This window comes from Anolis carolinensis, chromosome 1 (genome assembly GCF_035594765.1).
Source record: "Anolis carolinensis isolate JA03-04 chromosome 1, rAnoCar3.1.pri, whole genome shotgun sequence".
NCBI classification, from domain to species: Eukaryota; Metazoa; Chordata; class Lepidosauria; order Squamata; family Dactyloidae; genus Anolis; species Anolis carolinensis.
Window position 1 is genome coordinate 268,145,035 of NC_085841.1, and position 21,490 is coordinate 268,166,524.

The window sequence follows — 21,490 nt, forward strand, 5'->3', positions numbered from 1 at the left end:
ACCATGAGCTAACATGTTCCAGCAAAATTGTTTTGCACTTTTCATCTAAAGAGGCAGCTTTTCTTTCTTCACTACTCTTCACCCCTAGTGGAGTGCTTCTTTTTTCAACAACAGCCGTTCCAAATTTTTTCTTGGAAACAAGTTGGAACAGGTTCATGAACTTAGAGAGAGAGAGAAATCCCTCTCTCCAGATAAACTGCTCATGCTTAGAAGATGTGTCCCCAGTGTAACAACCAAAGCCAAGTTGTTCGTATTTACTTACATGAGCCAATAGAAGGAATGCATAGGTCTGCTATGTTAGGGGTGTCATTCCTAACACTTTATAAAGAGACTGTCGACTCAGAAAAACATGTAATAACTAACATTTGCAATCTGTATGAAAGAACAAGCATACAGCTTAAGGTCACATATGTGAATATGGTCAAGACGTTTAGCTCTAAATGTACTGCCCCCTCAGATATTTTAGACTGTCGTTTTCATTGTCCTTCAACCTCTACTGCAGTGATAGGGTTTACTTCAGACAGGAACCTTGGATACCTTCTTTGAAGTGTGACCTAAAATCCAGAGTATATTTACTATCTCACTGACAAGGAAACCACCAGCTACAACCAGTTGGGAGTTGTAGTTCAAAACACCAGGAAGGCGTCAAGGTAGAAAAGGCTACTTTAAGGACTCACCTCAGCGTGGATTTTGTTTTGTCTTGTTTTAATAAACAAATGGCTCACTTGAAAGTGGAGTTTGGTTTTCACCCTCACTACTTCTGCTATGCATCTTAAAAGTAGCAGGATGTACACATCTGCTCTGGAATACTGTGTCTACTTCTAGACATCATAGGTCAAGAAAGATTTTGATAATTTGAAGAAGGTCCAATGAAGCGTGTCCAAGAAAATAAAAGGTGTTGAAACCAGTTTCTGTGGGGAATGGCTTAATGCAGGCCTGCAAAACCTGTGGCCCTCCAGGTATTTGGGCCTCTAACTCCCAGAAACTCTATCCAGCTGTTCCAGTGACCAGGAATTCTGGGACCTGAAGTCCAAAACACCTGGAGGGCCACAGGTTGTGCTGGGTTGGCTATAAGGATTGGGTATGTTTAGCTTGGAGAAGGGAAGATTGAGTGATGATGCCACTTTGAAGAAGTCAAGTGCCCATTTCATGCTGCAGTTGTCACACTTAGATAGCACTTTAATTTCTACAACTCCATCCTACAGAAATCTTAAATGTGTAATTTGGTGGGGCATTTAGTTCTCTTTCAGGAAACCCTTAAGTGCCTCCCCAAAGCAAATATCTCAGAATTCTGTAAGACGCAACCAGGGTGCTTAAAGTGGAATGAGCATGTTGTAATTGTGCAGTATGAAAGGGGGCAAAGTGATTGTAAAATACAAGTCTCTTCTGGATCCAACTATTGTTTGGATTCTCAAGGTGAAGAAATGACTAATTGAATTGTGTCTATAACCAAAACAAAATTTAATATGGAATCTTTTATCCTAACTACAAATTTTAATGGCAGTGGCAGTCCTTTCACTATTTTTTTCCAGAATACAAAAGATGGTTTTATAGTCACTATGGGGAAATCAGCATAGTTCTGCTTTATTCATATCACCATGCTGTAAATTTTTCACAAGGGAAAAAATATCATCCACAAAATGAAAATAATTTGGAGACAGTCAAGAATTTTTTCACACAGTACTCATTGTAAATCTGCTGGAATGCAGTAGTTTACAGTGTATTGTAAATACTGGATTCAAACTTAGACTAAACCAATTCTCTTTGTCCAGCCAACCCCACAGAGTGCTGGTAACTGATGTTTGATTCAATATGAAAATTCAACAGTATTGTTACAACAGTGGATGAGAAATGGAAAATATATTTTAAAATTGCTTTTTCTTAACTGAGGCATGAAAACATTGCTCAATGAATAAATGATTTTAGCCATACAATCTGATTATGGTATGGTATAAAGGCTGCCAAACTGCACACTATTTTTTTCTGAGTGTACTCCAGATTTTTTCCAGTATCACATTCAATTCCCTTTTTATATAAATGTAGTATTCACTCTAGCACGCTAAGGTTTAGATTGATAAATTGCAGCCATCATCCAATCCAAAGAAAACCTACTTGACAATAATGTTTCCTTCATTTCCTTCATGCTATTGTTTCATTTCGACCATTTGTCTACACAAAATGAATGATGATATTTTCATAGGAAACAAGAGAGGCGATACGAACATGAAAGCCACACAGTAACCGTGCTTGCTTTTGTATTCCTTTCATTTTGGCCCCGTAACAATAAGCAGGTACTGACTGCTGCTGCTCAGTCGCATAGTTGTCTCCGACTCTTCATGACCTCATGGACCAGTCCACACCAGAGCTCCCTGTCAGCCGTCACCGGCCCCAATTCCTTCAAGGTCAAGCCAGTCACTTCAAGGACACCATCCATCCATCTCGCCCTTGGTCGGCCTCTCTTCCTTTTTCCTTTCATTTTCCCCAGCATCGTGATCTTTTCCAAGCTTTCCTGTCTTCTGATGATGTGGCCAAAATACTTCAACTTTGCCTCTAATATCCTTCCCTCCAGTGAGCAGCCGGTCATTATTTCCTGGAGGATGGACTAGCTGGATCTTCTTGCGGTCCAAGGCACTCTCAGGATTTTCCTCCAGCACCAGAGTTCAAAAGCGTCTATCTTCCTTCGTTCAGCCTTCCTTATGGTCCAGCTCTTGCAACCATAGGTTACTATGGGGAATACCATTGCTTTGACTATGCGGACCTTCGTTGCCAGTGTGATGAAGCAGGTACTGACAGAGGGCTGCTTTCCCATTACAGCTGATGTATACTAATGGGTGTTAATAATAATATTAATATTAATAACAATAGTTATTCTGGGACCCTACGCTGAGTCTGAGGAGTCCCGGTGGCGAAATGTGTTAAAGCACTGAGCTGCTGAACTTGCAGACCGAAAGGTCCCAGGTTCAAACTCCGGGAGCGGCGGGAGCGGCCACTGTTAGCTCCAGCTTCTGCCAACCTAGCAGTTCGAAAACATGACAATGTGAGTAGATCAATGGGTACTGCTCTGGTGGGAAGGTAACGGCGCTCCATGCAGTCATGCCAGCCACATGACCTTGGAGGTGTCTATGGACAACGCCGGCTCTTCAGCTTAGAAATGGAGATGAGCACCAACCCCCAGAGTCAGACATGACTGGACTTAACATCAGGGGAAACCTTTACCTTTACTTTTTAAGCTGAGTCTGGGAGAGGAGTCCTTCCCCATTACATCTAATTTGTACCAATAGGTGTTAATAATAATATTAATATTAATAACATTATTCCCGGACCCTAAGCTGAGTCTGGGAGAGGAGTGCTTCCCCATGACAGCTGATGTGTGCCAATGGGTGTTAATAATAATAATAATAATAATAATAATAATAATAATAATAATACTCTGGGGAAGACCCAAACATTAAAAAAGTTGATGGACTAAAAGGAGTCAAAATGCCCTCAGTGTGTGGTGATTTTCACCCCTCTAGCCCAAAAACTGAGGGGGGGGGGAGGGACTGAGCCTCAGAAGCCTTCCCATTGCAGCCAATGGTCTGAAAATGTTTGTTTTTTTCATAAGCCAGACGAAAATTCTGTTCGTATAGTCGCCTCATTTTTGTTAGCGGGAACAAATACAGAAATGAGACAAAACTAATGAAACTACACAAAACTAATGAAACTACACAAAACGAACAGCAATTCCATACAAAAGCACAACACTACTTGACAAGTGTATTTTGTAGTTTGTGACTGTTGAGTGTCCTTCGTCTCCACAATTATTCTTCTAGTGCCTGTTTTACTATCCCTTTGAGACTTGCTTTTTCATTTTTGTGCAATGATTTTTGTAATGAGAGAAGATTGTTATGTGACATCACTTATCAGTTATGATGGGTTTATATAGGGGAGGTGGTAAAAAGTTTTATGCAGGTTTGATTTTAACCACATTTTAACCTTTGTACTGTATGTGTCAAGGACAGAACGCCACGAGATTCAAAGTAACAGAGTTTATTAGGTTACAGAACTCAAAACAAGCCCGTAAAACACAAGGGCCAGGCAGTATTTGCCTTTAGGAGCAAAAAGGGGCAAAATAAATGTTCAAAAGATAAACCGGATTAAACCGGAGTTTAATCCGGGTAAAAAACAAACTGCTTGCTTCAGCCTGAATATAAACAAAACGAGAGCCAAGAACAAAAGATACAAAGAATGCAGCTAATTGGCAGCAGATTCCTCTCTGCTGCCAACACAGAGTTTACAGTAACTTGCGTCGCTCCCACACACACACAGCAGACAGGATTTCCAGCACGAACAAATCAGCCAGGGAATGCAGCAGTAGAGTAGACCAGTTCCGTTCCGTAGTTAAAAGCCAGAAGCAGACGTTTGTAGTTTTCCCAAGTCCAAGAAGGGGATGAAGCCAAGCCGTGGTCAGTTCAGTCCGGGTATTCAAAGCAGGAGATGGCGTCCGTCAAGAAGACGACGGAAGGTCAAGCTAATAAGAGTAAGCACAGGTTTGCACAAACAAATGCCCACACAATCCCTCCCGCCGTCTGACCCTGGATTCCAATCAACTTACGTCTCAGCACAGGAAAGCACACAAGTCTTCAGGGAAGCGTCCCACACACACACGGATCCCAAGCGTTTGCCCAGATTACCTTGCCCAACGCAATTTGCAATTGCTCCCAAGCCCCATTTTATGCCAGTTACAAATCTTCATCACTGTCAGCTGTCCTCCTTAACCCGGGCGTTTCCTCATCACTTTCCTCGTCAGAGCTGGAACACCTCTGACTACGCCCAGCAGCATCTCCAGCTGTGGATCCCGTCCCATCCCTCCAGCTAAGCCATGGATCTGATCCTGAAGGTCCCCATTCATCTTCTGCCCCATCATGGCCAGTGGCACCCAATTCCTCCCTTACCCGAGTCCAATCCATCTCATCCTCCTCCGAGCTAACCTGCCCCTCCTCCATTCTCTCCGTAAACCCCTCGAAAGACTCTTCATCAGATGGTGCTGCAAATATGTCTCGCAGTCTTTTTCTCTCTCGCTCCTCGAGAGTATCTGACTCTCGAGGAGTCTTACGCCCACGCCTGTCAGTAACAGAGCCACGAGGCTCAATCATAACAGTATGTTTTATTTTGTTATAAGCCGCCTTGGGTCTGCTTGCTGAGAAAGGCAGGGTAAAAAAAGTCTTATATAAATAAATAAATTTTAAAAAATTAAAAAATACAGCTGCAGCTTAAATGTATTGATGGTGGCATCTAGCTGAATATTCTGCAGTGTGTGTGAGCAGCTCCTTTTTTGTGTGTGTTTATTATAATCAAGATTGATCAAATGGAAAGGATCATATCAGGCAGTGGCTCTGGGTCATCTGGGTGGAGTCACCTGATCTACATCTCTTGGCAGCAAAATCAATGCCTTGTTTTCTTTCCACATTTGGTTGCATATGTTCACGTACCGTATTTGCATAGGTACTGGTCTGTTGTCATGCTTTTAAGTGGGCTGCACAAGTACTGGCTTTATTTGACTTAGAAAAGTGGGTGATAATACCAGCCGTTGCTTTCAGTAGTGATAGAGATGTCGCCTGGAATAAGACCAAAAGCAGGGAACTTATGCCTGTTTGGTGGTGAGCTGAATGGTGAACTATGGGATGAACTACTGAGATTTAGATATTTGAATGGAGGTGGCTCAGGAAATGCTTGTGAAGAGTTACAAGGAAACGGTGGAGAAATTCTGCACTAGAACAGACATCAACGAGAAAGCAGTACTTAATGCAAGGTTGCAGTAAAGATGAAGATATAAAGGACAGGGCCATATATGCTGCTGTAAAAGCCTTGGAGGGAATGGTGTAATAAAAATGTAAGATTAATGCAAGTCGTAGTGCAGTTGAATAGATCCAGAATAGCTTCTATTGCAGTCAGCTGAAGCAAACATGATTATATACATTGTGGGGGGAGTTTGAGCAGTGCCCCTGGATATTTTTCTTTGTTTTTATTATTTAAGAATTCCCTCTTGCATCCCTTCATTTCAATTTTCAACTGAGAGTACTTTCAAGAAAGTTCATTATAGCATGCAGACTCCTTGAAACGAGGTTAGGAATCCGAAAAGGAGGTTTCCTTCACTAACTAAAGACCAACAGAGTCTATTTGATATGAAAAATAGCCCAAATTACAGTGGTATTCATAGTCCACTGGAATGGTGGGGTTGTTTTGGGAATTTTTTGTATTGTGTTTGCAGAGGACGCCTGCCAAGAAACCATTCTCTCAGGAAATGATAAATGGCAGTTTAGAGACTTGAGTGGCTTGCACTGTATGTCTTCATAACTGCTGACTCAGTCATGTATATTTCTGATGTCTGTCACACTCTGAAAATGGGAGTTTATGATCCTAATTCACAAACCTATTATTGTTCTGCAGTTGGGGCTTTTGCATGTTTTAAAAAAATATGTTGCACATAGTTTGGAGGTATGTTTCTTGTTATTGCTTTTGAATGGCTGTTTGCATGAACTTACTGTTAAGAATGTAACTTTCAATTCCAAAAATATCCTGCAGTTTCTTTTCAGAGTTTTAGCTGCAGAGTTAGCAGAGTTTTCTAGGTAAAGTTATTCTCTTTTTCTAAGGCTCAGGGCCAATTCCAAATACTTGTGGGTTGGTCCAGCAAGATATCTCCCATCCTTGTAGTGAAAACATGCTGTTCATTTCTCTGTTCTTGCATCTTCCTTCCTTCCTGATGTTCTACACTCCCGGAGGTAGACTAGGAACCTGTTTGGAGCAGAACAGTCTTGACCAACTTGTCCTCTTATAGGAGGAAGTACGTTCTCTGATTTTAGAGCAGACCTTTATGCACTATCCACACCACGACAGAGGAGGAAAAGATCATGATGAAAATATAGGAACAAATCCTCAGTTTAAGCCTGAGTGCCTGCCCAGTATCCTTACTTTCCAATTGAGAATTTTGCTGAATAAGCTCACAGCACTTTTGTATTGATTTGAGTGAAATTGCAGTCCTTCAGCATTCAAAGGCTGTGGACAAGGAAAGACTCACTTGATAGAAAATCCATATCAGTCAAGTTTTTTCTGGGCAATTTTTGCTCACTTGCATGCCAGTTAGGATTTGGTAGGTTATCCTTTATCTGATCTTTGCATATTTAAATGTTCTTCCAAATGGCAAAAGATTTGACACCCAGTCATCCAGATCCTGCGAAATAATCTTATTTGAGCTCTAAACTGTACGTGTGCTACTCTGTAGATTTGTGGGATTGATTAAAGCTAAGAAATCAAGGCATTCTTACTAATGATTTTGCCGGACACTCACATCTGGCATTATATAAAATTGCTCCAACTTTTCTTATCAGCTATGTAAATGCTCCTTGTCTTCATCCAGTTTTTCTTTCCTGTTGGTGTCGTACAGCGCAGACAGTGCATCATTTTGAAGTTTAAAAAAATAATCCACAAACCACTGGGTGGTTACATTCTTGATACATGAATAGTCTTGTGGTCATACATGATATCGGCAGATCATCTCACCTACTGTGCTTGATCAGTCTTATTATGAAGCATTCATCTTCAGCCGGTCAAGTTCATAGAGGAATGTGTTGTTCAGTCTAAAAGATTATTGGTCATAATAACAAAACAAAACTTTAAATCTTCCATTTCGTTCAATATCCATGAAGTGTTTTGATCCGCATTGCCACTAGATAATGCAACCAATCTCTGTTCAATCATTCAATGCTTTTACAGGATATCTATCCTGCCATTTAGTTTGTCAGTTTTTTTAAAAAAAAATTGTTTTTCTTTCCACTTTCTGAAGAACTGTGCCGGTAATATAATACTATCTGTCTCCTGTGGTGGCTGATTGAAAACTTTTGCCATGAACAGTGACCCCCAGGTTAGCGGTAGGCATGATTAGTACAGGTGTTCACAGTGTGCACAAAAGAGCTTGTGAGCTGTGGGTCTCTTGGCAGAGGTCAAGTTCATGTCATCTTCTACACATGGAAAGCTTCTTTGTCCAGCTCTGATATACAAGCCTCTTCCAATAATGAAATTAGCCATAGAATTGTAAATAGACTGCAGTTTCAGGGAGGGGGAGAGAAACCTTGTGTTGACCTTTTCTATTATGCAATCACAAGTGTGCACAGGAGTTGGAGGCTCAACTTCTATTGGAATCTTATGTAGGGGGAATTCAGACTATAGATGACCCAATGTGTGCAAAGAAAGGAAGGAAATGGCTGTAGAAAATCGGAACACTAGCTAAAGATCATAAGTTTGCATTTCAAAAATATCCCATGCTGGGTTTTTTTAAAAAAAAGTCCTAATGAAATAGCACTGTTTTTAAGTGATGATACCAATGGAACATGAACTCATTTTAGCTTTTGCTTGTAGTTTGCTTCATTCAAATATTTGGATTACTCTGAGATTAAACCAACTCTAGCAGATCAACTTGCTAAATATGGAAAGCTCAAGGGAAATGTAAGCCACCTATTCCAGTTTCACCAAAATGACTGAAGTAACACCTCAGGCTTGAAAATACCAGTTAAATGTCATGGTACATTTTCCTACAGCAAAATAAACTGAGAGAACCAATTCAGATTTGCATGTCCTTCTACTGACTTTCATTTCAGATGTGGCTAAAAGCAGCAGATGGACTGTAGTTCCCTGAAAAAGAAGAAAGTGGTAGAATGAGGTGCTTTTGCTGTTGGTACAGGCACATATTTCTTATGTATTATTCCTATCACTGATAAAACATATTTTCAAAATCCTAAAACACCTTGTAGCCCAACAAGTAGTGAGATATCTAGTTCACTTTAATGCTACTTTCAACATTCTGCTTTGGGATGTAACCATCGTGGTTTAGCTTTTTGTGAATGAGCCTCATGTATGTGAGCTGTTCTCATTCAGTTAGGCCATGATGCACATATAAAGAGATTTTTATTCCGCTTCCAAGTAACTGCAATTTATAATATATTATCGTCTAAACTATGACATGGTAGTAGTGGTGGTATTATCAGTTTGGGGTTAACAAGATGTTTTATTGTTAAAAATCCGCAACACAGAAATATTAGAATGAGATTAAACAGTTAAAAATTAAAACCAGATTTTAAAATATACTGTTAAACATACACATACATATCAGCACAACAATTCCCAAGATCCAGCACATTATTTTATTGGAACAGGCCTTATATAGCCAATCATCAAATACATGTCTAAAGAGAAACGTCTTTGCTCATCTGCAAAAAGAAACTAGGAAGGGTGCCAGTCTAACTTCTCTGGAAAGGGAGTCCCAGGACCGGGGGGTAGACACTAAGTAGGTTTTCTCACATGTTTTCACCGGATGCATGGCCTTCTAGCAGATCGCAAAGCATGGGCTGGTCCACAAAGAAAAATATGATCCTGGACTTGAATCATGCATAGCTTAATAGATCAACCAGCACTTTGAATTCTGCTCAGAAACTGGTCCGTAAAGCTGTTGCAACAAGCAAGTTACCTGTATGCTATGGCCAGCTCCAGTTCACAACCTAGATGCTGCTTTTTGGACCAGTAAAATTTTCTGTATATTCTTCAAAGGTAACCTCACATACAGATTGTAATAATAATCCGACTGGAATACTAGGACATGTGTCACTGTGATCAGATCTGATGTTTTAGTTAGTGCAAGCTGGTGCACAAGCTTTAACTGTGCATATGCACTCCTGCTAAAACCTGAGCTTCCTTGCTCAGAGCTGAATCCAGGAACATAAGTAAGCTGCAGACCTGCATCTTCAAGGGGAGTGTAACCATATTCAGCACAGGTTCAGTCACTATTCCCTGATCTACCTTTTGTCTGACCAGGTGCACTTCCATTTTGTCTTCTAGTTGATTTCTGATGGCAAATACCTGTTTAGGACCCAAACTACTTCCTTGGCCTGTGGTAGAATCACCCACCCACATACCAATGGGGCCAAACTCCAAAAACTTTGGACAGTCTCTGCCAGCATTTCTGCATACGTGTTAAATAGTATGGGGGCTAGAACTGAGTCCTGAGGAATCCAACAACCCAAGCGTTTAAGCTGTAATCCCCCAACACTAACTTCTGTTTTTGCCACTCCAAAAACAAAAAAACAAAAAAAAGAATGGAGTCATTGTGAAACAAAAGTTTACCATGGTCAATGGTATTGAAAGCTGCAGAGAAATCCAGCAAGACCATGAGGATGACACAGATGTGGTTCCTCAGCCCCATATTGTGCAGAAGGCTCTTTGTCTCATGTATGTTGGACTGAATCCATTTGGATTTTCCAGAAGTTGCCATATTGGTCACCTAAGCTCCCAAGGTTATATAACCAAGATTATATGTCCAAAGGTTACATCAACATCGGTATTCCCCTTAAGTATTTTTAAGCCTTTCCTATCAGGAAATTCACAGGAGAACAAGCTGAGGCTTTGTACTAAGTTTTATTCTAATATCATGAACGGCACAAATAAATAGCTGCCCTCAGTGGCACAGTGTTTCCAGTCATCCTCTTATTAATATCAGTATTAAAACTCTTCTTGATTTTACTCAAATCTTTGCAAACCCCTTCATTACACTATTGGAAAGATTAGTTTTAAAACTTTGGAGATTGCCTTCATAATGGTGACTATGACTATTTTGTCATGTTCTATATTTTCCATTCAAAACAGTGGATAAATGTTGGCATCTTTGTGAAAGGATAAAAAAATACAGGATTCTGGTTCTGACATGTTTTGGAAACATATGGTATACTACTAAAAATGCAGCTTTGTCAGCTTTCATTACAGAAACAAAAGGTTACATTTTCCTCACAAAAAGTATGGTTATTTCAGGTTCCATTCTTTGGGGAACTTAGTTGGGAACCATTTTAGTATCTGGTTTTTGTTGTTGGATGATTAGTTCAGGTTTCTCAGTTTACAAAGTCTCTGACAATGAAACTCTTTTTTACGGAGGCTTTGTCCACCCACCCAGCTCCCTTATCTTCCTGTCTAGCTGGAAGTTATTTTTTAGATATATACACAGCAGCATTGACCATAGGAATAAACCAAAGGAGAGCTGGAGAAACATTGACTTTAGGTGTTGGATTGCAGCAGTATGTCTGCAGCAAACAATGCAATAAAACAACTTGAGCTAGGAAAAAGTAAAATTCTACTCTAACCAATCCTACAATAGCCATTTGTGCCTGCCTCCAACAGATAAGGTAAACAGCAACTCCCTACAGAATCTCTTACTGAGCAAAAGTAAATCACAAAACAGAGAGAAAAGGGGAGAGCAGTTAAGCTTAACTCTCCAGCTACAAAAGTGGAGGTTTGTGGAGGAGGGGGAGCTATTCCTAGATGCATTTTGAAAGAAGGTTTCAAGTTCAACACAAACAGTTGTCTCAGTGTTAATTTCTGACTTTATCAAATCCTTGTTAGAGAAAGGTGATTGTAACTCTATGCTTTTATAAATTAAAAACCTTATAGATGGGCAGGCAGCATGTTTTGTGTGTGTGTCATATTTTTGACCTACCTTTCAGGGTCAAAAATTCTCTAAAGGCAGCAAAACAGCAAAGGATCCCATTAAAGAAATTACTCAGTAGGAAAAATCCATTTGTATTTCTCTGCTTACAGAATGGAATCAGAACAGATTCACTCTGTTCTGGCTTCTGACTGTAGCCTCCTCACCCACTGAAACAGGTCTGAATCTGCAGCAGGCACTGGAGAGAAGCCAGATGGATAGGCAGTCCTGGCATGGGAATAGGCACAAAAGCTGTTGTCCACATGAGAAGAGTGGGAAGAGGGAGGACAGAAAAGGGACTCTGAAAAGATACCTGCTTCGTCACATTGAATGTAGTCCAGTAAGGCCTCCAAAAGACAAATAGCAAAGTACAATAAAGTGGTTAACTAAATAAAACAGTATAGATTAGATAAGCTATAGATAAGCAAGTTGGGAAGTAAGCTATTGCAAGAGTTTGTAAAAAGGTTACAGGTTTGTGTAGCTTAAGAACTGAAGGCTTGTAACTGCTAGGAAATTAACAAAGAAAAGCAGGTTTACTTATAGGCATGCACATCAAGTGATTTTCTATATTAACACTTGATGGTTGGGAACTGAAGGCATGAACTCACCCAATTAAAATGGAGGAAATGCAGTCCTGCCCGCAGAATTGGGATGCATCTACAGAAGACATCACTTTAACTGTTATGGCTCAATGCTGTTGAATCCTGGGATTTGCGGTTTGGTGCAGCATCAGCACTCTTTGACAGAAAAAGCAAAAAGCCTTGTAAAACTACAACTCTCATGATTGTATAACATTGTGCCATGGCAGTCAAAGCGGTGTCAAACTGTATTAATTCCACAATGTGGATGTACCTTCAGATTTGTGGCAGCTCATTCACACATACAAATCATTGCTTACAGTTTAATGACCAAACTAATCAATGGGCCTGTATAACCAAGAGCTGGGACTAGACCTGAGTGACCAACAAATGAGTAAGTTAACTATGTTGTGCTAATTTCCACTGGTGAGAATGCTCGTACTGTGTGCTGTAAAATGGGGCTCTGGAGGTGTAAATAGGCCATTTTTAAAAATATATAATAAATCCTACAAAGTAAACAGTCTCCATTTACTCTTGAAAAGCACACTGCTGCTTGAGAATAGTGAGATGTGAAATATAACATATGCAGTGCTGTACTAGCCCGACGTGATACATCGCATGTTTGCTTTAAAAGATGAGAACAATCTAAAATCTGGTTTGAATTAAAAATGTATGTGCAAGACACAAGGGAAGAGGGGGGAGTTAAGGGGACCCATTGTCTTAGCCAACATCTAATAAAATAACTTTTAAAAAAGAGAGAATGTCTGCCTTGTAACAGCAGAGCTGTTAAATGCATCAGATGAAAAAAAATGTATTTATAGCATTCTAGACCTGCAAGCATTTTATCTCATTCTTCCAGGGTTTTTTTTAAATAATAAAAAATCTTGGCATCTTCAGGATGTACTATGATGAACCAGAACCAGAACAGCTACTCAACGGTGAAATTATCAGCAGGCACAGGCAGGGGGTTATTAGTCATAGCCTTAGTATCACACTGGAATGAGAGCCAAGGATTCAAGAAGCATAGCAGTCTACTTTGGAAGGGAACCAAGGTTTTTCGTGTGTATGTGCATGTGTGCTTTCAGCAAGAGGCTTTTTTAAAGGGGTTCTTTTATTTCTGCTGGAGTCATTTTGCTTTTTTTAACCCCAAGTATTCCACTACACCAAATTCATAGGAAGAAACCAGAACAGGGAGGATATTGCTGTTTAATAGCAAAATGTCTCCCATCAAGCAAAAACAAAGGGCAGTAACTCTTTAAAAGCAGCTGCCAAATAATTTTATTAACAAGTATAGAAGGAATGGGCACACATCCCCCTACATAGCTGGATGTCTAAGGAAATTCACATAACTCCACGGAGGAGGCAACAACACCTGGAGTTCATTGTTGTCCCCAAATAAAAGGCCATTTTGTCTTCACTGGAGGGAACTCTGGCCGAAAGGAGTGAAAACAGAGAGCTACTTGAGAGGAAGATGTGATCCAGTAATCTGGGTATATGTCTGAGGCTGAGTTCCCAAACTAGAATCACGGCTATGGCTTGACAGTCATGGGGAAAAAGCTGCCCAACTTCTCTTTGTTTATTCAGATATGAATGGTGGTATAATGCTCCTGTTGTTGTAATAATCATGTAGCCATATTTTGTTTCCAAATTATGGCAGTCCTAATTAATAATAATAATGTGTGTGCATATTTGTGTGCATTCGTATTTGTGTGCATTCTGCTATTACCTTACATGGCACACTAACTGCAAAGTGCAGTGTAAAAGACACTTCTTCCTGTGTTACTCCTCTCTGAGCACACATAATTCCATCTTCTGAGTACAAATGTTACAGCTGAAAGTGTTAAAGAATATGTGTCATTTTTGTGTTCTTTCCAACTAAAACAGCTGTATCTAGACTATGTTCAGCCCAGAAATTATAGATATTGGATGTACATTTGTTTGGCAATTCCCATATTTTTTTTGTAATGTTGAATTAATCTACAACAGAATTCAACCTTTAGTTGTAATTACTTGAGAACTTAAGTGAAATTTGAGTTTAATTGTCCAGTTTCCATGCTCTTTGGAATACTATAATACGTACAGTAGGCATGGGAAAACTTTGACCCTCCAGGTGTTTTGGGCTTCAATTTCCACAATTTCTAACTGGCAGTAGGCAGTTAGGAATTGTGGGAGTTGCAGTCCAAAACACCTGGAGGGTCGAAGTTTGCCCATGTCTGATGTAAAGGGTATATGTCTTAGGATGTGAACATAAAGGGAGAAGGCCAATGTGGTCCTTTACCTGCAATCATGATCATTACGGTGTACCTTCATCATCCTGTTTGCATAAATTGTAAGATCTTTGAGTGGGATTTGAGTTCCCACAGTGAGCATAAATTGGTGTGCCTGCTTCCAGGTTTTGGACTGTGAGACCAAAACAATTTTGGATACTTGTATACGTGGGTTCTATACTAATGGGAGTGTCCCTAGATCTAGATTTTGGAAATGTTCTCTAAAATGCAAATGTTCTCTAAAATGTATACTCAAGTAAAAAAAAACTGATCCATCTAGCCCTTATTAGTTCTGTCAGTTCTCCAGGGCTTCCGATAATATCATTCTAACCAATCCAAGAGATCTCCTGTATTCTTTGATGATCTCCCATTGAAATACTAACCAGTACTAATTTTACTTAGCTTGTGAAACCAGATGAGATCAAGCATGTTCAGAGTGATATGTAATATGTCATATGGTAGAGTCATATGCTTGTAACACATTATACTGGAAATAATTCTAGTAATTGTATTCTTTTTAGAAAATAATTACTTGTAATTTTGTTTCTTTGTTTTAGAAAAATGATTATTATTTTTTGGAAAATACAGATTGAGGATCACTTATTGTCCCAAAAATTGCAATTCATCAAAAATAAACTGTGTGGAAGGCTTCATCCCACTTAAAAGTAGTGTACAGTGAGTTTAACTGTTCCTTTTTGTATGTGCTCCTTCCAAGCTCTTCCTGGGTCAGTCATAGAGTGGACTATGGCTTGTTTCCACTGAGAGTTGGAGGAACTGTATGGCAGCATAGGCATCCTTCCTTTGAAAAAGGTCATTTCAGGAAAGCAAGCCTTCTGGACTTGCTGAAGCAACAGGCCAGACACATAAATGTTGGGGTTGTGCATTACAGTGGTTCAGATCTCTTTTTCCCCTTCCTAATATGTTGGCTGCCTCATGACTGCATTCAATTGAAATGGATTAAGAATGAAAAGAAAATTTGCAGAGTTTGCCATCTTCAACAAGAAAATGGCTAAACAATGAGAAATGTTCATAATCTAAAAAAATTCTAATGTAGATTCAGAGGAGAAAAGAACAGGAGAAGCAGCTCCGCCATGCCTTGGTCCAACAACTGATTAAAGTCCCTCCATCCCAAGTGCCACAACTGTGGCCTGAGAGAGAGAGTCAACAGCAGCCAGCATTTGACAGACTTAATTCCCTCTGTAGCTGCCATCTCCTTTTCATTATGTCTCCAGTCTTGTTAGATTGTAAACTGGAGGTCAAGGAGTTTCTAATAATTGCAAACTGCTGGTGTAAAGTGCTATACAAAACAAACAAATAAATAATAGCAGCAACAGCAGTTTATTTTTGCACTAAATATTTTGCACAGAAGTTGAGCTTTGCATCAAAGCATCCATTTTGTGCAAAAAATCAAGTTGTTTGTGCAGGCTTTTCATGAAAATGCCCCAAAAGTTTGAGGAGTGCTGAAACTCTTGTAATCTTGCTCAACAGAAAGAAAATGTTAGACATTATTTTGTCTTGCATACAAGAGTGAAATAAGCAAAGACCCTTAGATGGATTCAGTATAATTGGCCATTTCTAATACTCGTGTTTTTCACTTGTTAGCTGATTTCCCAGCCTCAGCCAGTTTTGCTTTGCCTGCAGAGCAAAGCCTAGATGCTACAACCTTTTTTTTTTTTTACTGTGTTTGTATGGTTTTCAGTACTGTTCCATTATCTGGGCGGAGGCCACTAGGGTCCGTTTTATGGGAGTGGAGGTTGGGTTGAAAGTTTAAAACCATTTCCCCCTATTTTTCTGTTATTTCCCCTACCCATGTCCCCATCATGGAAACAGCCCTAGTTTATGATATGGGAAGAAAGGCAGGGGGAAAACCAGGAAAAATGGGGAAAATGGTTTTCCTCCTTCACCCCCCCCCCCCCCCCGGCAAAATGAACTGTCCTTCTCTCTCTCCAGCGCCCCCTAGTGACCTCCGCCCGGATAATGGAACAGTGCCTTGTTTTCCTTCCAATGGAATATATTCAGTAGTAGATTTTTCATTGTGGCTTCCATAGTGGCTTTCTCCTCATCTGCTGCTGTCAGTTATGTGCCAGATATGGTTGCCTATGAATAAAAGGGAGTGACACCTTTTAAATAAAATACTTTGATGATAAAATACTCTTGTGCGAAGGAGGCAATAGGCAGACTTGGCATCTGGGAGATTTTGAAAAGGGGATAGGCTTTTGGACTGATTTTGGATTTGAAGAAGGGAGAACTGTTTGTGATTTTGGGTAGCCAGAAGAATACAGTGTTGTTCTTCTACTGTGTTTAATAATACTATTCTTGTTGTTCATTAAACCTGTCTCTGGCTGGCTGTCAAGGCTTAATTAGAGTTATTGCACATACCAAAACTCAAGAATCCACACAACACAGCCAGAAGTCCATATCCAGCCAAGGAATTATGGGACAGCAAGGGCAGGGTAAATGGCAGGATTCCGAGAGACTGGAGTTTTGGACCAAGGAAGGATCTTATCATATTAGCCAGACAAAAAGTCCCACTTCGCCTGGCTTCACCATCAAAATGAAGGGTTGTTGGGGTGAATCTGTCACATAGTTTGCTCTTGGTGCCACTTTCCCCATCACACAGGGGAAACATTGCCTTCCCAGCAAGGCCCAGTTCTGGCTTCATTAGAGCCAGCGCAACACAGGAAGCTTCCCATGTTGAGAGGGAAGCGTCGTATGAGGAGTGGCTTTCACAAAACTTTTGAAGTTATTCTTTCTTGCATGCAAGAGTGAAATAAGCAAAGGCTCACCCCCTTAGATGGAGTCCATTACATCGTGTGATGGATGGCGGACCCATCCATTCTCCAACTGGAACAGAAGTATCATAAGACGCTTCCAAAGGTAAATGTAATGAGGTTGTAAATGTAGATAAAGAGGACTGTCACAGCCTTTTTCTCTTCTTTGTACGTTTAAGAGCTCAATGAAACAGAAGGCATTTCAATGATAGGTGAAGTGATGCACAACTTTTATGCCTAAACCCAATTTTCAGGTTCAGTTGCAGCTTGATCATATGACCGATTAGAAGAGGGAAGAAAAGGCACGTGTATTTTAATGCCCTAAAAACTTACATGCCCATATGAGCCATGCATGATATCAGCTGCCATCTATCTCAGGGCAAAAATTGGTTTAATGAGTGAGTGGGACTTGTTGATTTACAGGTCAAAAGCATTCATTTCAATAACCAGTGTTGCCCTCATTCCATTTTCCAAGATATTTTTTCTTTAAGCAGGTCTTTGGCTCTCATGTGGCACAAAGGTCTTCTAATTTAATGTGCTTTTACCTGTTTTCTTTAATTCTGTTTTAAATTTTTTATTAATAAGTCATTTAGCTGTACATTGTTTTAATTTGTTATAAACTGGCTTGGTTCCTGTGCTGGCAGAAAGGTGGGATATAAATTAAACAAACAAACAAATTGTGTTGACGAAGGCTTTCACGGCCAGAATCACTGGGCTGCTGGAACATGCTACTGGAACATGGCCATACAGCCCAAAAAACTTACAGCAACTCAGGTCACTGTGCTTGAGAACGCCGTGAGTGCCATTTAAAAGCTAAAAGAAAACAATGTATTTTACAGCTCCAGGTAACTGTGTTGTATAAATGTTGCAGGCCCCTTTGCATGGCACACCCATCTGCCAAGAATCTGCCTCTTTTTACTATTTTATATGAAAGGAGCAAATCAGTTTGAATTATTTTTATATTTTATTAGTATGGTTTGCTGTTTTTACTAAAAGGCTCAGAGCTGTCCAGAGGAGCTGACATTACAGTGGAGTCAGCACTTTTTCTCCCTGCCTGCCTTGCTTTTATTACACTCTTGGCATTGTAGCTAATTTTCTAATCAAGGAAATGTGTTTGAAAGCCTGATTCATAGAGGAATGTAGGATGCACTGAATGTACGGCACATTTAATCAATTTAATCAAGTTTAAGAAACATGGCACTGCTTTGAGTAGTTTTTCTAGACTTGATTCATAATATGGGACAAGCCATTGTAGTTCATCCTAAAACATTATGACATTAATGTAGCGGTATCATCCTAAATCCAAGTCAATCCAACTCTAGTGGACTTATTGAATCAGTCATAGCCTGAGAGCCTGGTTTCATGATTGTTGAAAGCTTTAGAAGAAAAATATAGTGAACATGTAAACAGTGCATTTGTAACATATGTGACATATAGCCTGGTCCTGAAATTATTGAAAGATGAAGGGCAGGTTACTCAACATCTTTTTGTTGCAGTTTAACATGCAAGTCGCCACTCCATAGCCAAGATTTATATGGAGCCTATCCTTAGAAATGAATGCTGTCATCCCACCATGATTTCCTAGCCATTTTGCACACCTGAAAGAGGCTACAAAATTCATTCAATAAACATTACAAAATGCCATTTGTCTTTTGGAGGATATTGGAAAGCAACCATTGATGGTGTTACAAATTATCTGAGAGAACTCGGGTGCTGTTGGGTGGAAGCTTATTTATCTCAACTTCAAAGTGTATCATTTGCAAGCACAATTTTTCAACACTTCCATTTGCACCCAAAAAGACTAGTTGTATTTCATGATGGTTTGCTGGGTTTTCTTTTCCTTACTGAAGGATAATATATTTCCACCAAGAGGCATATATTTTGAAAATGTCACTTGACAATGTTTTTATCATGATGCAACTAATGTCCTTTTTATAGTCAAAATAATTTCTGCTCTCGGCCTGTAGTATTCCATAGTGCACCATCTGGGATATGTTTATTACAATCCTCTCACGACTCTTTCTGGAGCTGGTGATTTGAGGATTTCAACCTTTGTCTTGTGTTTGTGGGAGGAGGTCCAGCTGCAATGCATCCTCCTGCACCTTGTATTTTTGTGGTCTCCTATATCTGCTTCCCAGCAAGTGTCCACATCATTTGAAAAAAATTCTCTTTCAGTTGAGAAACACTTGAACTGTCCTTGAAATTCTCCAGGTTTGTTGACATTCTGTTCAGCCCTATATCTTTTACTATTCTGAATGATGCTTGGACGATAACCAGACATCGGTAAATTGACTCCCATGAAACTGCATTACCAGACACTTCAGCACCTTTCCTATGTTTTTCAGGTGATGGGCAGTGTGGTGCCTCTTTCTAGATGAAGGGCTGTAATCTAAACCTATTGCCTTGAATTATTTTTAGAGGCAAGGTAATTTTGGAATTGAGCGGAGATTTAATGGTCAGCAGATTAGAGATTGCTCATTACAGTAATCCATTCTCCTAGAGTTTGGAAAGATTACGTTTTAGGTGTTGCAGTTCTCAGAATCCTCATGGTCATTGGCTAGGTAGCCCAAAAATTAACATCCTCATCTCTGCAATCTCCTACAGGACATTATATAAGGGGGTATTCATCTTTCCATATAAATGGCAACATTGGCTGCTTTGCTTGTACATTTCAGCTGGGCTGCTAATGCATGGGCCAGAGAGGAAGAGAGACGCAGTAAAGAAGATTATATCAGAACAACTATTGCTGCTCATGTTGTCTGTGCAATTTAAAAAGGCTTTTCACTGTGTTCAGATTGGTTTATGTAGGAAAAAGCAAATCAGGGTGATCATAGTATTATGTGCTATATTGACTCTCAGACTTGAGCCATTTTGCCACCACTTGCTTATACTTAATTTTTTTCAGTTATTAGAAAAGTTACTCGTTGGACTACACCTTGAGAACACCTCAGTCAGCCATGACCACTTTTACAAGCTGTCACTTTATATTCTGACATTCTTCCCTCAAGACACACACACTATTGTTGTAATTTGGCAAACCTGAAACAGTTTTTACCATCGGATTGTGGCCATGTTAGTTTCCTATTATCTCTAGAAATAAACAGAAGCTAAATCCGGGCATGAGAACATGAGGTGCCCTTGCACTCTATTGTCTGCTGCACCCATTTGGAGACAAAAGGCATCCTTCCCTGTGTGAGTGGTCAAGGAATTTAGCAGGGCTTTTATTCCACCCTCCCTTCTCTTAAAGTGCCAGCCAGCATCGCTGAAGTGGAATAGAAGGGTAGAATATCTCATGCCAAGTAAATCCTGGTACAGATTATTCTCCCATGCTCTCTTATCCTTTAAGAACAAAAGAAGGCAACAGGGGCGAAACGTACTCTCCATTCTTCTATTCAGTTTCTGAGGTTCCACAAATCCCTTGTTGCTGGGATCGTGAAAAATCCAGTCTTCCCAACAGACTCTCTCTCATCATTTCCCAATTACCAGCATTTGTTTTGGTATTGTTTGTACTTCATAGCGAAAGAGGTCAGTATTCCCCTCATGCCAGCTGGTGTGCTGGCATTACAACTATTTGCTCCAGGCATGTAGCTCCCCATTTTAAAATAAGGCATACCCTCCAGCAGAATGAGACAGTAAATCAAAGGGACCTGGCACAATAAAGAGATATGCCCTGCTGAATATCAGTTTTAAATTTCCATTCATTACTGTATTTCCTATTCGCTACATGGTTTAAATGCTTTCCAATATCTGCTCCAATTCCCAAGCCTTTTCATTCTAAAACATGGTATATGTCCCCTTTTCTTCTCTGTGTCTTACTGTAGGAATGCAATGCATAAGGGGGGAATGTGCCATAGGACAACCATCCTTCATGCTGCACAGGAAGGAGGGGCAGCTCATTTTTGATGTGAGAGGGCAGAGGTCAGGCATCCTGGCTGGGTCACCAATTCTTCCGCAGATCATAGCTCAGTTTACATTAGAAGATTAATTGTTTTGCAGCAGAATCTGACACCGCAAGTATCGGCATCATATTTCTTTGAAAAAGCAAGCATTCTGTCAAAATGCACATACAGATTTCCCCCATGTGGTGTGCCCACTACAGAGCCTATTCAGTCAGTGAGATTAGATTAGGTAAACAGGGGTGGGAGGTTTTGGTTTTTGAACTTTTTTTACTGAAAATTTCTCCAGGTCCAGCTGTGAACCTTTTCCAGAGAAGGCACCCTCTGACATTTTACAGATAGAAAATGGGACACATGTGGTCAAATACAATCTGAGTGTGGTTGATATGAGCGAGGGAGAACAGGCAAAGTGCAGGAGTAGCTGCAGAAGTTTGCTTTTTCCTAAGCTTACTTGGAATGGCAAGATTCAACCCGCTAT

General features: G+C 40.0%; 1 protein-coding gene and 1 long non-coding RNA gene across 3 annotated transcripts in view; one reads left to right on the top strand and one right to left on the bottom strand.

The window, feature by feature from the left end:
• kcnq1 (potassium voltage-gated channel subfamily Q member 1) overlaps positions 1–21,490 on the top strand; it is a 393,916-nt gene that overhangs the window by 366,957 nt on the left and 5,469 nt on the right. The window lies entirely within an intron of this gene.
• On the bottom strand, positions 4,014–5,150 carry LOC134295369 (uncharacterized). The gene is made up of 2 exons (XR_010001913.1): positions 4,595–5,150; positions 4,014–4,510 (listed from the first exon to the last, which is right to left on the bottom strand). It is a non-coding gene; the product is annotated as an uncharacterized LOC134295369 (long non-coding RNA).